The sequence below is a fragment of the Lepisma saccharinum genome, chromosome 10, assembly GCF_977018435.1.
Source record: "Lepisma saccharinum chromosome 10, izLepSacc3.1, whole genome shotgun sequence".
NCBI lineage: Eukaryota > Metazoa > Arthropoda > Insecta > Zygentoma > Lepismatidae > Lepisma > Lepisma saccharinum.
In genome coordinates, this window is record NC_139238.1 from 75,574,101 (window position 1) to 75,591,951 (window position 17,851).

The following is a 17,851-nucleotide window of genomic DNA, read 5'->3' on the forward strand; positions in this document are numbered from 1 at the left end:
TGTATACGACGCTCATTTGTTCGTCCCGGCAGCAACTTTCGGTGCCTTGTGACTCGAAAATCCCCGATGTCAGTCGAAGAGAATTCAACTGATCGCTGATTCGTTGTTTCCCATCCGCCGGTTGGAAATGCAACTGGTGTAACGTTTGTCACAGGCTATTCGCAATTAAAATTATCAGATATGCCATCTGGTGAGATTTTCAGGAACCACTCCACGTAGGACACCTCGCTGCACTTCACCATGTTGAAACCGTTCAAAGCATGGGAAACATGCGAAAAAGTAGCGTATTCTGTTCAGTTATTTGCTCTAAATCGTTTTGTGGTTCAGGACAAGTGAAAAGCTTACATGTGTTTTCCACCCCGTGGAATCAACAAAATGAAATGTTTAAATAAATCAGGGAAAACAGAACTGATTGACAAGATTGGCATAACTGAAATTACGAAGGATGTACGAGTCTGTTCACTTTATTCAGAAAATAGAGATGATTTTATTGCCATGAAAGTGGGGGGGGGATTCAAGTTTGTGTGCGTGCGCATGAAATAATCCATACCTACCGAAGCATTGATTGCTAAATCAAATGTCGAAATCACAGAACGTCTTCGATTTTTTTATCTTTGGAGCACAACAATGTACAAGCATTGTACTTGTGCATTGTTCAAGCTTATTGCGGTAGTCATGAAAAAAACGACAGACGAAACTGGCCATTCCACAAAACACAGCGGAGCTCTAATCTAGGTTTATTTAAGGTAACCATACTTTGTAGTATTAATTCCAGGAAAATGACTGGTCTCCAAGAACGGCACAGTTAAAAAAAAACGGAAGGCTGGAATCTGCAGGGTAGTTTATATGAGTTTGTTGTAATTAGTGTTGCCAGATTTCTAAAATAAGAAAACGGGACATACAGATTATATAGACATGGATATAGTTAAAGTTATTTTTATAACATTTTTGAACATTGCAAAATCAAATGCTGTTTAAACCATTGTTAACCCTAGAACACTATCGTGTTCGAATATTACAGTGTAACTAGCGCTACGTAAATTTTACGTTCATGAAAGAATATATTTTTAACACAACCTCTACATCATGAAAACAAAATGATTCTTTGTGAACATTATTTTATTTTCCTTATATTGGAATTTTATTCTTCATTTTAAAATGTATAAACATAGAATAAAATTTTAATTCGTTATTTCTTTAGCTGAATACGGGACAAAATGGGCATCCCGAGAACATTTTCCGGGATACCGGGACGTTTCTTTAAAAAAGGGGACAATCCCGTCTGGCAACCTTAGTTCTAATTCTTGATGACTGTTTACATTTTTATCGACACTCGCCATAACTTAGATTTCCTTGCACTAAGAATTGTTTTTAAGAGTGGAATAACTTTTACAGTTCCTTTAACATATTTTCCTGACGTTACGATTGTTGTTCATTTATTTTCTCAAGTTTAGACACCATTATGAACACACTATGCAGAATTATATGCAATATTTGATGTGATTGGATAGTTTTCGACCAGTAAAAGACAAAATTACTATCCTTTATCTTTCAAATTTCGGTACTACCTCACCTAACCTAATATAAAAGTAAAAAATGTAAAGTGCTCCCCTGTGCTTAGCACCACGCCATGAAGGCGTATAGGGGGTAACGCCCCACACTTTCTTGATCCGGTCGTGAGTGGGGGTGATGTGATCAGCATCACGCCCCTGACCGCCTTTACCCCCCAGGGTTTCCCCCAGGTACCCATGTTATTCGACGCTGGGTTGGCGCCGGGGCAGCTTCCATCGTTAATATAACCTAACCTAACCTAACCTCGTGTTTCTTTTGCTTTCCCAGAAAAGACACGGTCTGAAATGAGGCAGTCCTTATAATACTAGGTTAGGTTAGGTGAGGTAGTCCGTATAATACTAAAGTACCCAAATTTCAGTCATAATTATAGAATAAATAGTGTTTCATTACATATATAACTTTGTGTGGGCGCTCACTCTATAAATATCTCCAAAGCAGCCAACAGCCATTGAGGGGGTTAAGACCTGCCAAGCATCTTCTGACTGGATGAGACGGTCAACTCATCGAATCCCATCATTATTTTCTGGTTTCTACACAGGATAATATACGTGCATCAATAGAACATTGCAGGCTAAAGAATAGTTAATATTTTTTTTACAAAATTTTCATTGTTGGCGGAACCTGTGTAGATAGAAAACCGACGCAGTAGTAGAATATACAAAATTTGGCTCGCAGAATTTGCCTGAAGTTATTTTGAAAAATACAACGTGTTTTAAAAGTCCTGCATGATTCTAAAAAGCTACAACTTTAAAGTAATAGGTTTATCACCGAAATATTGTCCTTTTTTTGTTTGCTTTTTACACAGAAGAAAATTTTAAATTTTGTTCTGCCCACGCTGCTGAATGACGTGCGTGCAGATGATCACGTGATTCCAAGATGGCGGATGCGGGAAAAAGCTCGGTGCTTGTTATGACTTGCCGAGTTAAAAATCTTGAGTTTTGGTATGGAGAAGGTTCCAAGCAACGTTTGGAAAAACACCTCCAGCGGAGACAAGTATCCAGAGATGGTACTAAATGTTCAAGGCTACGGAAGCGTAGCAGATTTGCCACGTAGTGGGAGGCCAAGAACGAGTGACGGTGTGGTGGATGCAGTGCAGGAGAGCCTATAACGGAGTCCAATGAAATCTCTCAAACGAAGATCCTTGGAATTGAGGGTGGCGAGGTCATTTCTTGGCCTGACAGCATGTCACTGTATTTAATACCATTTAGTTCGGGGATCTCACGATAGCTGAGAGGTTACGGGCAGTTGAGTTGAGTTTGTGTTTTAAGTTCACTTTATGCACAGTAAGGCTAATTGGGACGGGGCCTACAGTTTAAAGAGAGATCCAAACCACTACGTGCCTCCACAGGGTATCGAACCCGGGACCCCTTGATTACAAGGTAATGACGCTACCACTGCGCCATGCACTTACGGACAGGATTTACGTAGGAGGGGGCGGAGGGCAAAATCCCCTTGTTTCGGATGCAAGTAAAACTCTAGGATCGTTCCCGAAAAGCATATGCCTGTAAAAGTGGTCAAACTTGGCCAGAAACTTTCACGGCGTATACTTTCCACCAACTTCAGTCGCCGTCTATCCGGCAGCTACGGGGGCTCATGCCGGTGCAAACGGGAAGGAAGAGGCGGACTCCCCCATTCAGGTGAGATGGGGGACCCGGCCACTCTACCCTTTCCGCTTGGATCGGAGGCCTCGTCGGAAGTTCCACCATTGAGAGGCTTCACGTGCCCCGTGGTGTGGTAGTACGCCAAGGTGCTCCGAACTGGTTAAAGTCCATCAACTCTGGAACCCTCCCCCATCGGGAAGGTTTTGCATTTTACTCAGTATCCACCGTTGTTCTGCTGGGGTAACTCTGGTGAACTTACCGCAGTTTTGATTAAAATTAGTTCCTTCTCCCAGTTTCATTAATTCTTCAAATTCCGAATGCGTATATTTGATATTATGAGTAAAACATCAAGTCTGTTTCGTACAATTTCAATTCTTACGAGGGTCTCCCCGATGGCGCAGTGCGTGGACGCCTTGTAAACAAGGGGTCCCGGGTTCGATACCCGGTGGAGGCACACAGTGGTTCGGATCCCACTTTAAACCGTAGGTCCAGTCCCGATTAGCCTTACTGTGCATAAAGTGGACTTAAAAAGCACCAAATCAATCCATTCTTACGATAGAAAAGCAGGCTTATCCTTCATTTTCGTTTCAATGTCCGTAGTCAACCACCCTGAGTTTTTCCTATATCACTTCAGGCAAATGTATATGTGCAGTGGCGGCAATTAGGTTCCAAAACAGGGGGCAATGTGCCAAAACTGGGAGGGTAAAGGCAGTATATTTCCCTTTGTAGATAATGTTTAGCATAGTGTGGAGGCAAACGTGGCAAAAAGTGGCGGGCGACTGCCTCCATCGCCCCCCCTAATCGCAGCCACTGTCTGTACGTAATGTTAATGTAAGTGCACGCTTAATTTTTCTTTTTGGGTCTGTGAAATAACTCAAGCTATACTGATCGCATTTCCAGCTGGCGGCTGGGCAACAACGAATCAGCGATCAGTTGAATTCTCTTCGGCTGACATCGGGCATTTTCGTGCCACATGAATGTTGCTGGCGGGACGAAACAAATGAGTGTCGGATACACAGCATGTTGCCAAACGTCCTGTAAAACTGGGGGGGGAGGGAGAGAGACGTTATTAGATAAAAGTAGTACCATAGTACGCGATGTACTGAAAATTAGTACGCAAAACACCAAACGGTAAACAAACAAGCTAATAAAAACAACCGATAGAAATAGACATACGCTTGGCAACGTAACGGGAGAGCGATGTTACCCCTACAGCTTTTAATTCGCAACTGAGGTTGGTACTCATCGAGGCACACGCCTCGCGAAAACGATTGGTGGACAGCGAAAAGTAGGTCCGCCGCCAGTTGGACCCGTGATCAGTATAATAGATTAGGCGATATCCCATGCGATTTCTGTAATGTATTTATATATATTTTAGTACCGTGCGTCCATTTCGATCTGCAGCCGAGAGATCGGGAGAAACGTGGCGGGCGGCGCTGACGGAGGTGCCGACATTTGCGGCCTGTAATGCCCGCATATTTTTATGGACATATGCAGACATTTATATAAATATTGCAAAACTAGCACTAACCTGTGTTATAAGAGTTGTTCGTCTGCAGCGTAATCTTGATACAGTGTTGCACATTCGAAACCTCCAAACGATCCCCATCGACACAAAACTCTTTCAAGGATATAAACTTAAGCAGGACGTTACTGGTCAAAACTATGATTAAAATGTTTTACAGAGTATTATCTGTGGCTCTTAATATAATTTCTAAAGCGTATTTATTTGTGTATATAAGGGTGGAACTTGGAAGAATTACAGAAGAACTTTTGCGTGTTATAACACAGGTTAGTGCCCGTTTTGCAAGATGTCCACAAAAATAAGCGGGCATTACAGGCCTCAAATGTCGGCATCTCCGTCAGCGCCGCCAGCCACGTTTCTCCCGATCTCTCGACTGCAGATCGAAATGGACGCACTGTATTTGGGGACTCAAAACGAAATATTAATTCATGTTATATGACAAGATCCGTCGCTATGTTAAGAAAGCGTGGATCTTGACATACACGTATGCGTGAGTTGATTGCAGTTGGTTCTCCGGCGCAAGGCTGTAAGGTACAAATGGTCTTGCGTCCTTCTTCCAACTGAATGAAAGAGGCCCTCACAGATGGTAGAGACGTTGACGGCGTTGTGAGGCTTTTCACCAGCATCTACTTGTACCAAAAGTATAGATATTATTGCAGGAGCCTAGTAGTTTCGCGCCTGAATCGAATGAACATGTGACAACATCAACAACTGTCGGCCCTAGGGAGGGGCAACACGGACAGTCATTCGAGGTACCGCGCTTCAGGAGGTACTGCGTCAGATAAGAACAATTACTTGGTTTTTGGTTTATTTTACTTCGCTTCTTGTGCCACTTTTGGCTAATTTGCGAAGATGGGGATGAGTGATGATGTAATGAAATAGATGAATGGACACTCACAGACATCCATGCCCAGGCCGGGATTCGAACGCGGGACCCCTGGCGTCGTAGCGTGATGCGCTGAACAATTGCTTGTGTATGGCTTATTACGAGTTCATTAGAGGCTGTATTTCCAATTAACCAACCATTCTGATTTTCCTGACTTCATGGATTGTTTTCACATACTTGAAATTACTGCAATCATGTTCCAAATAAGACACAGTAAAATCTCGTTAATCCAGACCCCGATAAGCCGGACTTCGCTTAATCCGGACGTGCAAAAGGCAAAAGGCAGGGAAAAGAAAGCAGAATGAAGGTTTTAAATGTGGCTAGAAGTCAACAAGAGAACTTTCCATAGAAAAGGCAGTCAACCACTGATGAAATTCTGTTTCCCGCAGACTTTGTACTGTACTGTATAGTGTATTTAAGCCTATGCCCTTTAAATACACCATAATAAACGTGTTTTGTTGCTATAAACGGAGTTTTAATGCACTTTCTAATGTTCTTTTAGGTTATTTCAGTTAATCCGGACTTTCGTCAAACCGGTCAACTTATACCCCCATTAGTCCGGATTTACAAGGTTTTACTGTACTACATAAAAAACAGTACAATCAAAAATAGTTAATATTCACTATTCGTTTAATTATAAAATGAAATAATCAAGTGAAACTATTATTTTACGTGAAACATTGGAAAATCATTAGTTTGATTGATTGCTTTGGTATATTTAATTCACTTTTCTGCCCCTTTTGGCTAATCGCGAAGAGGAGGACGAGTGATGATGATGATGACGAGACGCTCAGAAAGAACACCCATGCCCAGGCAGGAATTCGAACCCGTGACCCCTGGCGTCGTAGCGCTCTGTGATATGAGAATTCACTGCAGCGTCAAAATTCAATGAAAAACAATAAAAGAGAATTTTGATACAGAATGGTATTGGATACGATTTTTAAAATTGCCACTTTGATAGGTAAAATAATAACTTCACATTGAACAAACCCAGTTTTGTAATTAAATATAATGAACGTTGCACAAGCGGCACATCGGAAATGAAATGAAACACTGATTTATAATCTATTATTAGCCTCCCATTATTCCTGGTTTTAACCTTCAACACGTTCTGCTTATTGTTCTTAGGCAATAATACGAAGTTTTGTGAATATATGTGTAGGTATAGAACATCTGTTTTTCAGACTAAGGAACGAAAAACTCTATTTTCCCAAGCCTTTGAACATTTGCGGTTACAGCCCCCCCCCCTCCCCCGGAGGTAAGTAATTTACATTTGCTACTTCTAGTGTACTGGGGCGTCCTTCCAAATGAATCACTTTCTCATTCTGAAATTTGAAAATTAACTTTGAAATTAATTTCCTCGCAGCGTTGTCAACCCATTTCTAAATTTAGTCTAGTCGTGGTGTTTATTTCAGGTTTTGAGCACCTGTTGAAAACATACTAGGGTAAGTATGGAAACATTATTTGCAAGTCTACTTATAAAAACATGATGAAAAAACTATCGTAACATTTATGGGAAGTATTCTTACAGCAAATCCCTGCCACAGGTGGCATTAGTCTTGTTTAGTCAAGGGCAAAACCCACCCCTTCCTCCTACAACTTGACCTTGCTTGCACACAGCTGTGTTGAAACTTGAAAGACAGATAACACACAGTCACTTCGATTCCAGATTACCAACTGGTCAGCTGATTCACGTTTCTTCGTTGTGGTGCAAAATGGGGAAGCTAGGTGGTTGGTTACGATACGCTCTTCTAGCAAACGCTGCTACTATAGCATTCGTGATCATCATCAGGATTTTGCTTGTCATTACGAACAACATACACAAGTGGACAACTGTTATATTCTCGCACAAGGTGACTGAACTCGTGTTGCTGGGGGTTGTATCGGTGAACACGTTAGCTTTGACGCTTGCTGTGTTGTATGTCAACAGTAAGGAGTGCACCAAGGATCCTGCTGGTGCCGAGAGTGGTGCTGACGTGGTGCAAGATGTTCCAAACACCGAGAAAGAACGCAAAACGGAATCGTGTTCTTGCAGTCGCATTGCACCGGACGATAGCGACGGCGAAAGTAGTGTTAACGACTGTCCAGTGAGCTGTTTGCTGTGCACATATCATTACGGCAGTTACGATGGACATGGAAAATTCATGCATGGTGGCGGATACGATACATTTCCTAGTGATTGTGACTGTGAGTATTGCCTCGACTGTGACAGCTATAGTGCGTAAGAACATGTGTTTCGTAATGACGTCTTGTTAGCCCCAGGTTGAACGATGATAAAGGAGTGTATGTTTTAATGTACGTGACCTTGTTTTTAGGATCCGTTTTAAGAACAATCTTTTTTTCATCAAGTAGGTTACAATCAGGCAAGTTATTTACGTTAAAGTTCCTTTTATTCGATTCCTTAATTTGTAGCTGTAAAGAGCTTAACGTTGGACTTTCATTTCAACCACAGAACATTGTGTTTATGTGTAGAAAAACTTGATATTCTACTTGCGACATGGTACTTTCGACCTAGCGTAACGTACCGAAATTTGGTGGAATAAGTGTTTTAGCGATGTTTTAACGTGTTTTACAAGAAACTTTGAGACTATATCTCGACAATGTTAATGTAAAATAAGCGTTCATTCTTAATAAATGTCAAAGGAATGTACGATCTATTTTTTTGTTTCGAAAATATACTACCCATGAGCTATGAACCATAATTTAGTAACGTTTTCTGGCTTTAAATTTCCATAACACCATCAGTGGCGTAGAAAGGAATGCTTTTCGGGGTAACCCTTGATAAAAACAAAAGTGTGTTGGAAAAATTACTAGGGGAAAAGCGTGCTGATACGTATAGCAACCTTCAATGAACTAGTCTCTTTGTACATCAGTTGGTATTACTGTATTAGCAGAAAATTGAACATTTGTGTTTTTCTTTATTATTTTTTTTTTTTTTTTACAGAATACGTTTAAAATCATGCCAAAATTCGTAAGAAACAATATAAATCGAGTAATATGCTTAATTTGTATTATTTGCGACTTCGCAGAGAAAAAAATTGTTTGGAAAAACCAAATATATATTTAAATGGGCGAACAAATTATTATTCACCAGAAACAAATTATTTTAGTAATCATGTACATTTGCTCAGTGTTAACAAAGTATTGGGTCAAAATTACCGAACATTTTGTTTACAATTACCAGAAAGCTTAAACAAACCTTTGGTAATTCAAATAAATGTTTTTCTGTGCATGCATGTTTAGTATATCATTGTATACATTTTTAAGAAGTTTCGATCAATGATTAACGTTTTTCGGCGTTAAAATAGCTATTGTAGAAATTTAAGCCTCTACATATGAGACATAAGATGTAACATTTGAATGAAGCGTGTAACATTTCAAGGTGTTACGCAGTGGCGTGGCGTGGATTTTTAAAAGTGTTACCGGTTATCAGTAGGACATTTAAGGGAGACTTGGGCGCCTCCCCACCTCATGCCCCCCCCCAATGTCTTCCAAGTAGTTCATATAATATTAATCTGGTACGTATGCAATTCAATACTAGATTTTATTAATCAGAAAAAAAAATGTTGACATAAGGACTAAAGTGAAACCGCAAACATTGGTTGTTGACACAATAATACGTAATTTGATACTTACAGAAACATCGAAGGCTACTTATAGAGAAGATCAATCCGACTTTGAAAATAGTTATATGATGCTGGGATCCCGGGTTCGAAACCTAGCTTGGGCATGGGCGTTTGTGATGTCTATTCATCAATTTAATCATATCATCACTCATCCCCATCTTCGCAAATTAGCCAAAAGTGGCACAAGCGAAGCAAAATCAATCAAATCAAATCAAAAAACTTCTATGATGCTGTCATAAAGAGAAGTTTTTCATTTGAATTTGAATTTTTGGGTGCGTCATGGTCCATGTTATCCACATCTGAATTCGACACGTTTTTTTTGTTTTTTTTTTCACCCGAAAATAGAGTACATGGCCAACAAAAGAGTTTCGACAACTGCACACATCCACATAACCACGGATAGTGGTTATACCACGAAACATTGAAATGTCGGTCATATCCAGCAGACGACTTGGTTTTTAAATCGTTCAAAATAGGCTTTGGCCTCCCTTTCGCCACAATTTCGATGTTTTCTGCAAAATAACGAACCGAAAGATTGCTTCAAAATATCTTCTATCGCACGATTACACACACTGTCCAGATAGGATGAACCTGCCACCTCGGAACTCGGAGCAAGCTTCATAAATTAATTGACAATGCCCGAAAACAACATAAAGACGAAAGACACCAGTCACAAAACTCCCACTGCACAGTCCCTCCCACAAACCGTTGTTTACTTTTGTAACACGTGAAGCACCCTCCTTGCCCCCTCCCCTCTCAGCATCGGCCCTTCCCCAATATTTCCTTCGGAACCTGCAAGATGTCCAGTTCTACTAATGTTGCCATCTTAGTTCATTTGAAACCAGATTTGCCCAAATCGCGAAACATTTTCGTTTCAAATAAGACGTATGTAGAGTAGATGTAGTCTTCATCTGTTTCCTAACTACTCCCACTCCCATGTTTCGCTAAATCTACTGAAATCTCATTTCTGACACCACTACTATTTCGTATATTTTACGTCCTTTGCTACCTTTAAGGCTTTCGCTTTATAGGATAATCGTAACGATGACGATGCGTGGTGAATTATTGAAATAAAATTATTATTTCTTTGTGTATGTAATTATTAATTTTTATAATTATGTAAGTAAAATAATAACAACGAACATTGAAATAACCATTTCTTGCTGAGGATTCGAACCTGCGACACCTGACACTTCAGAGCGTGCTAAGATAACAATCGGGAAATTATGCTTGTAAGTATTGTTTTCACCCAAAAACAGTTCTACCACCTCAAAAACATTGCTTCAATCCGAAATTATTGCATTCCTGCGACAACGTATGTCAATGTCAATCTGTATTATCAACAATTATCACAAATTCCAGTAACCGAAATAATATTATATGTGTGAAATATAGAATTTTAGGTTGACATTTTTAGAAGGACAGCGGACCCCTTGACCATACCCATCCCTCTCCTCTCCTTCTCGCCCATGATGTCGAAGAAGGACAAAGAGGACTTTCATAATCGCTGATATTTAGTGTAAATACAAAATATCACTTGGTAGTTTGCTTTTGCCCCAGTGTGATTTCATTTTTTTAAATTTTGATTTGGCGATTTAAGTCCACTTCATGAACAGTAATGCTAATCGGGACAGTTTAAAGTTGGATCCGAACCACTTGTGCCTCCACCGGGTATCGAACCCGGAATCCCTTGATTATAAGGCGGCGACGCTACTAACACTGCGCCATCGTTCCCCAGTGTGACTGGACACCTTCAGAGTAAGATAGACCCGATTAGGCGACTTAGCTCTTTTCTGTCAATTGAATATGGCAACACTGGTATGTTTCCTGTAAGGATCACCGGCAACTGCGCCGGCTAAACAGCCCGCCTCCTCCTCCCGCCATAACAGTCTTTGCCGCTACGCCAAGTCTTCCTTTGGTGGGCTCAGGGCCCTTCCCTCATGTTGCCTGAGGAGGGTACCGGATCAGTCCTCCTCTTCGCTTCTGCGGTGTCAGAAAAAATGTCAGTCTGCAATGTTTACTTTACGACAATATTACCAGTTTATGTACGTAATAATATTTTAAGACAGGTTCTTCAATTCTTTATATTTTAGTGTTACCTGCGGTAACAGCGGCTACATGCACGCCACGCCTCTGGTGTTACGTGAAAACAAGAAAGAATCAATTATTACAATTCAGCGCATAAAATTGTAGGTGCTTTGAAACTTTTATTGTAGATCAATGTCATTTCGCAAAATTTCTGTCCAGGTGAAGCAATGCCTGGTTACATCAATGAAATTTAAATTTCTTTTACAGTGCACAGCGATTGTAATGTAATCTCAAATGATTTTGTTTGTTATTCCATGCGGAATATACTTAAAGAAGCTGATTTGTATTTTTTTCATTTTCCTTTCTCGAATGAACAAAATGAATCACGAGGTAGTTTGTTTTTCAATAGAAGCTACATTTGGAATTTTCTACAAGTATTTTTACCTTTGTAACCAGTAGCTTACCTAGGATATTAATTTGGGAAGGGGTTAAAAGTGGTGTATATATTCTTACATAAAATATTGGTAAGATTTTCAAGTATAACCAATCACATGGTAATATTTTATTGTCTTGATCACTTGTTTGGGAGCCACCTCAGCCTTGTTAGCCCACTTCTGGATACGGCTTCTTTCTATATCTTTGTAATATTTGAAACAAGTGGAAATTTAACTATTTTTAGACAATCTTGATTAGATTACACTTGAATGCAGTAATAGAGGGGATTCACAATGGTCCAATCAGAAGGCGTATGACAGTAGCGTAACTAAAACTAACCCACTCTGCGCTACCCCGCAACTTCCAGTTGTGCGCCCCCACTCGGTTTCTTTTTTAAAAAAGCTTTCCATTCTAAAATATTAATTCACGCCTACATTTATATTGGACATATACAAATATGAAAATGCATACGTGTAATTTGAATAAATGTAAAAACTGGTACGAAAGGTTAAGACAAGTGACAAACTATAGAAAAGTATATATTATAATTACATATGAAAATTACGATATTGTTAAATGCATATTACCAGACCTCTGCGTTTTTTGATGAAGCAAATTCTTGTGCTAGTTTGGTCAAGTACAGTTTTCGAGCCCGATTGCTTTTGATGCTTAACAGCGCCAGTCCACTCAATCTCACTCTTGTCATTGTGCTCTTCAAGTAAATTTTGATCTATTTTGGCTTGGAAAACTACTTTTCACTTGATGAAGACGTCACAGGCATGGCCAAATACGGCATGATAAGTAGTGAATAAGTCAGGAATGCTACTAGCCCGAATTTTGTGTTCTATCAACAGGGATTCTGAAACTTCGCCGATGTTCGACAGGTTTCTTTTTGTTTTTATTTCAGTTCTGACACTACATTTTGTCTCTAGCTACAGTGCAAGATACATTTTCTTCATATTTCTCCCAGAAAGAAAGCAGATTCCACTTAACTGTCTGTCTGTGTGTTTCGTTAGGGTCGTGGGGCTTAAAAAGGTGAAGCTTTCTTTGATTTGTATCAATCTCCGATTTCTAAAACACGGTAGAAAAGCGTATTTTCTTGCCTTTCGTCTACCCTTCGGTGACGTAATGAATGACTTGAACTATTCAGCTAATTAAGGTTTTCTTCTAATCTGGTAATACACTTTCTACTTTTCTAGTGATTAACATTTTCGGTGTGCATTTGTAAGAACATAGAAATATAATATGCTAAGTTGAAAATATATTTTACGCGGAAAGGAAAACTTTCGTTAAATATCGGTCTTTCTTAATTTATCATTCTTACTGCCCCCCCCCCCCCCCCCATTTACCCACTGGCGCCTGACTGGCACACGAGGCACATGTACAGAGTAAGATTATTAATGTTGTTAGCAATTTAACCAGTAATAGATGCTGCTACTGCACATTGCAAGAAGCCATGGAAATGGAGGAAGGGGGTGGGGGTAGACAACGTTCACGATCTCGGCCATTGTGGAGAAGATGTCATTACCACGCTCCGGGACGCCTTTACCATACAAAGATAGAAAGTTGATTTGATAATTATTTTATAACTTTTCAAACACCGTTTTTGAACCCTGCAATATCTAATGAAATTACTGTGTATCATTAATTTGTTAGACATAATTCCAAGTTTAAATTCAACTCTTCTAATGAACAACTGCAACACAGTTCGTAAGGCAAGTTCTGACTTCCCAGTTGTCGATTGGTTGGCCAGTAGCCGTTATTTTATTGGAAGCATGCAGCATTAACAGTAACCTTATTCTCTTTCAAATGAATTTGCTAGGTACCTGGGCTTGCCCAGAGTAAGAAATAAACTCTACAATCAAGGCACCCTACTAATGAAATTCCATCATTGGCCCTGAAGGGAAGTATATTAATATTCTCAAGAGTTTCAATAAAAAAATATTCAAGGTGGTTATTTTTAAGTGTGTTCGGAACTAATCTTTTTTTTTTTCCGGGATAGGAAGTTACAGGGGGTCACACCCCCCAGGAAACTGGCATGGTGAATCACAAGTTACAAGAAAAAGAAAGCTTGTTATTTTTGTTGTTAATAACATGAATAAAGTTCAGTTAGTTGGCATTCGAACAGAACAGCGAAATTTTTTAAAAAATGCTTTAAATCGAAAATACACTGCTGGACAAAATAAACCGGACACTTGCATTTTTTGTGATAACGCATTAATTCTGATTCGAAGGCTAACTAAATATTGCAGAAATTATTGGAAATAAGAAAACCTGAATATATTCAACAGAAAACAAATAATAAATGGAAAAAGTATGGAAAATGTTCAATACTTAACTGAGAGCGTAATTCAGAACTAATTGCAATTCACATGTCAAATATTAAGGTGTCCGGTTTTTTTTTGCCTGGCAGTATATTTAGTACAAAATACAGGAACCAGTTTGTATTTTCATATTCTGCCATATAAATAGAAGAATTAATGGTTTACAATTTTCAAAATTCCAAAATTTAAAGTTGTATGTGAGCGATGACCCAGTACAGATATTATAACTAAAATTTATCCCTAACTTATGAAGCTTTTTCTAGAGTGAGGTATGCAAAAGTGTATGTATTTCAGTTTCAATACACGAATGGTATTAAATGTAAAAATTATTAAAAAAAACAGTTATCCTGATCTGATGGACCTAGTAGAAAAGTGTTAACAGATTTTATAATATAATAAAATTTGGAATAAAATGTTTATTTTTGTTACTTTATAGTAGTCATTTAATTCGAGAAAAGTTGGGAAGTTCCGTAATCTACTCTTTGGACACAGATTTGAAAAAAAAAAAGAGGAATTATGTATTTATGAAATGCTGCTAAAAATAGAGACGATTATGCAGTTATAAGCGTATAGACTGTCGGGAGTTTTACATCATGGGAAGTAGGCCTAGACAAAAATGAAAATGTACAGAAGAACTAATGCGTACAGTCACCCACAAATCGTACTGCAACCATGCTATCTATTTCCTTATCAACTTGTACTGTTACTGTCAGCCTTAAATTGCGTTTTCACTATTTATAAAGAACAGATAAATTGGAAGTTGGGAATGGGTTAATTTCGCTAGCAATCAACCGGACGGCAAGATAACACACATCGACTGTGCGCACACATTTATAGTGGAAGCACCCTTTCTGCCAGCGCGGCGACGGTCTTTATAGCAGTGACCCTTCGTTGCCGCGTTTACCTACGAAGGAACTCGCAGTCAAACAACCAATTAGGCCTACTGCTTGGGCAAGAAGCGACCCGATCCTCTCCAAACCAGCCAAAAGTTAAACAGAATGTTGTCAAAATAACCGTTCTGCGCTGTGAATGGACACCGGTTGTTACGTCTGCTCCATTATAGCTTCAGTTATTCAAACCAAGATACACCTGCTCCATCTCTCGACTGGCCGACGAACCTTCCTAAACATTTGTAACTCGACTACTCCTCACTTCCGCCATCTGTTGGCTGGATTCTGAATTACTTTCGACGCGACGTGATCACAGGGCAGTGTATAGTGAGAGGGAGATGAACCTTTCCTTTTTTAAACTGTCGACAGCTGGTTTATTGTTTGAGAAAAAAAAATGATAGGTGGGGAGAAAGATCTTAAGTTGTATATGTACAATGTGTGTGTAATTATGTTATATGAAAGTAAATTACTAAATATTTACACATGTAAAAAATTGCTGCCTGCACGGTGGCGTAATGATAATGATAATGTCGTAGTGATAATGTCGTTGTCTTTCATTCAAAGGGACCCAGGGTCGATAGCCGTTGGAGGCAGATAGTAGTTCAGGTTAAATTGTAGGTCCAGTCCCACTTAACCTATGTGTGCATAAAGTGCACTTAAAACATAAACTCAACCCCCCCTCTCTCTCTCTCTCTCTCTACATATATATATATATATATATATATATATATATAAATAAAAAAATCAGATGTTTATGAATAGCAAACTAATTCCTTTACCAACTGGTTAAAAATGTGAACGGCTACAAAATAGTTGAAATGGTTTTATTATGTAAGCCTTTAAGTTTTTTTTATATTAATATAATATATAATTAATATAAAGCAATTAGATTCCATTGCTTGTATTTGTCTTGCACATTCTTGCTCTACTTTTATTGTGCATATATTGATCTCTTGAAAGAGATGGAGAAATAGATAGACAGATAGCGCAGGCTGGCATGGGCGTTCGGAAGGGGGAGCAAGGGGGGCCGCCCCCCTGGAAAATGAAAGTCAACAAAAAAATATATATTTTTCACATGTAATTTCATTTCAATGCTACGACCCTGGGGGTACGTACTTAAATGTTATTTACCACAGCTATAGAAATATCTTAATCTCAGGGGATAGGTTCTTTATTCGAGAATTCCAAATAAGAAAGCGTTTTATAGCCAAGACGATATAGTTAAATGCGGATCTATATTCTGAAAACTGTACACAATACAGAGAAATATATAGCGAAGCTTGTATATACATTGAAATATACATGGTGGCGCACGAAATGTCATACCATTCAATCACCTCATAAAATTTTTAATATCATATATTGAATGTTCAAAACACGTATGCGGATGAGTTGGTTCATGGAAAATCAGGTAGATGTCAGGAGAAGTCAGTATCGGACTCCATTTTGTTGCAAAACAGCAGTTTGCAAGATGGCGGATAACGGCCGGTTGAGTGTCGAACAGAAGGTGAAAGTTGTAATGTTTTTTGCAGAAACAAAGAGTTTGGTAGCGACACAAAGGCATTTTCGTGCACACTTTGGTACAAGATGGGCTCCCTGTAAACAGACCATTCGCAGATTGTGCCAACAATTAGAAACCACGGGCTCTGTGTTGGAGAATAATCGACGGCGCCCGTCAAGTGTCCGAACACCTGAAAACATTAAAGCAGTTCGCGTGGCTTTGGCACGAAGTCCAAGCAAATCAACAAGAAGGGCGGCTGCTGAGTTACGAATATCTCGTAGGTCAATCCAAAGGATTCTCCACTCTGATCTTCACTTGTTCCCTTACAAAATGACAGTTGTCCAGAAACTAACGGCAGTGGACAAGGAACGAAGGCATCAGTTTGCTTCGTGGTTAGTGTAAGAAGATCATGTTCTGCACAACACTTGGTTTACAGAGAGGCGTACTTTCATTTAAATGGTGTGGTAAATAAGCAAAATGTTCGATTCTGGGCAAGTGAACAGCCTCACAAACTGCATGAACGTGAGAATTATGGAGAAAAAGTGAGTGTGTGGGCAGCAATTTCAACTCATGGAATCATTGGACCGTTTTTCTTTGACGACACAGTAAACAAAGAACGATACAAGGAAATGTTGGAGAACTCATTTATTCCACAGCTCTTGGCAACAGGTCTCCATTTACACACTCAGTGGTTCATGCAAGATGGAGCCCGCCCACATACTGCAAACATTGTTCTTGATTTCCTGTATGAGATGTTTAATGTGCGTGTAATGTCTAATCGGTTTCCTGAACGTCACGAAGGTGGGAGATTGTGGCCCCCGCATAGCCCGGATATTAATCCTTGTGACTTTTTTTTGTGGGGTTTCTTGAAAGATAAAGTTTTCGCAAGGAAGCCTGCAGATGTAGTGCAACTCAAGGCCTTTATTGTGCAGTTGTGCCGTGAAATTTCGGAGGACTTGTGCCGGAGGGTTGTGACAAATGTAAAGGTTCGCTTGCAAGAGGTTGTGAACCATAATGGTGGACACATTGAACACATTCTGCACTAAACAAACTTTCCATACTCCGATAATTCACTATGCATTAATTTTGTAATGTTTCGGTAATAAATAAATGTGTAATAAACAAAACAAATGGTAAGACATTTCGTGCGCCACCCTGTATATATATATATGCTGATTCCAAATTTACGTCGGTTATCTTCATCTGATATACAGGGTGGCGCGGAGCCGACTGACACATTTGATATGCTCATAGATGATGAAAAAAAGAAGGAAAATAAGGAAAACCGTATGTAATTGTACATTGAAGTATGCAATTTTATCAATAGCAACTTACAAGTTCATTTTTTGAAAATTACATCAGACAGGTGGCCTCCTTCGGCATCAATGCATTGTTGCAAACGTCTCTGTTGTTGAAGAGTCGTGATATGCCTTCTGAACACACGGTCTTTCAAGAATCCCCAG